This window comes from Orycteropus afer, unplaced genomic scaffold, assembly GCF_000298275.1.
Source record: "Orycteropus afer afer isolate SDZICR_OR568_19922 unplaced genomic scaffold, OryAfe1.0 scaffold00419, whole genome shotgun sequence".
Classification (NCBI taxonomy): Eukaryota; Metazoa; Chordata; class Mammalia; order Tubulidentata; family Orycteropodidae; genus Orycteropus; species Orycteropus afer.
In genome coordinates this window covers 2,233,090-2,234,617 of record NW_006922006.1, presented here as the reverse complement: position 1 = coordinate 2,234,617, position 1,528 = coordinate 2,233,090, and positions in this window count along the sequence as shown.

Genomic DNA, 1,528 nt, shown 5'->3' with positions numbered 1-1,528 from the left:
CTTCAGTAAAGATTTGTTGTTGTTGTTGTTGTTATGTGCCTTCGAGTCGGACCCGACTAATAGCGACCCCTCCTTGGGTTTCCGAGGTGGTATCACTATGGAAGTAGATTGCCCCATCTTCCTTCCGAGGAGTGGCTGGTGGGTTTGAACTGCCAGCCTTCTGGTTAGCAGTCAAGTGCCTTAGGCACTACACCACCAGAGCTCCTTGGAAACCCAATGGGGGTGGCTACAAGTCAGAATGAACTTGATGTCAGTGAGTTTGTCTAACTCACTATTGTTAGTTGCTTCACTCATGAAGACCCCATGTGTGGAGAATAGAACTGCTCCCTAGAGTCTATCAAGGTTCTGACCTTTGGGAAGAAGTAGTTGTGACATAATGGCTAAAGCAATTGGTTGCTAACCAAAAGGTTGGTGGTTCAAACCCACCAGCCACTCTTGCTTCCACAGAGATTTGCAGCCTTGGAAACCCTATAGGGTCACTATGAATTGGAGTTGACTCAGTGGTAGTGCATTTGGGATTTGGTGATTCTGGGAGCAGATCTCCAGCCTGTCTTTCAAAGACCCTCTTGGTGGATTCAAACGCACCAGCTGCTCCTTGGAAGGAAGATGGGGCAATCTACTTCTGTAGTGATACCACCTCAGAAACCCAAGGAGGGGTTGCTATGAGTGGGATCCAACTCGACGGCAGTGAATTTGTGTTTTTTGTTGTTTTTGTTTAGAATTATTCTAAGAGCTTTATAAATGAATGCTTTCCTCATCCTCATTTACAGATAAAGAAACTAAGGCAGAGAGAAGTTAAGTTTTGTGGCCAAGGTCACTTAGGATGTCCCATCATCTGCCTCTCATACTTCTCCAAAGAATAGTAAATGAAACCTCTGCAACATTTTAGAGGCTGCAAAGGCTGGGAGATGGGAAGGGAATGCATGAAGAGTAAGAAAGAGTAAAAGTTATAAATACTTTCAACGTGCCAGATTTTGTGCTAAGCACCCTGAACACTCTGGAAAACAAAAATAAATTTAAAATCTATTGGGCAGTATTATGCAGCACACTGATACTTTATGAGTTTAGTTCATTTAATCCTCTCAGCAGTCCCATGAGGCAGGCGCCATTAATTATACCCACTTGACAAATGAAGGAATGGAGGCCCCCAGAGGTTAAGTAATTCATTTGGTTAGAGTCACCCAGCTAGTATATGCTTTCAATTCCGTTATCCTGTGCTGCAGGTGCTACTATTGTTGGTATTAATTAGTATGATTAACTGTTGATAGTATCATTATTTATTTAAAATTATAGTATTACTAAAAATATTCTTAGTATTGTTAGCATAGGCTGTAGAGGCAGGCAATGTAGTTTTGAGGGTTCTCTGGGCATTACAAATGGTTAAATACTTGACTGCTAACCGAAAGGTTGATGGTTCAGATCCGCCCAGAGTGGCTTCAGAAGAAAGTCCTGGCGATCTTCTTCTGAACAATCACAGCCATTGAAACCCTAAGAGCAGTTCATTTCTGACACCCAGGGGCTAACTGTA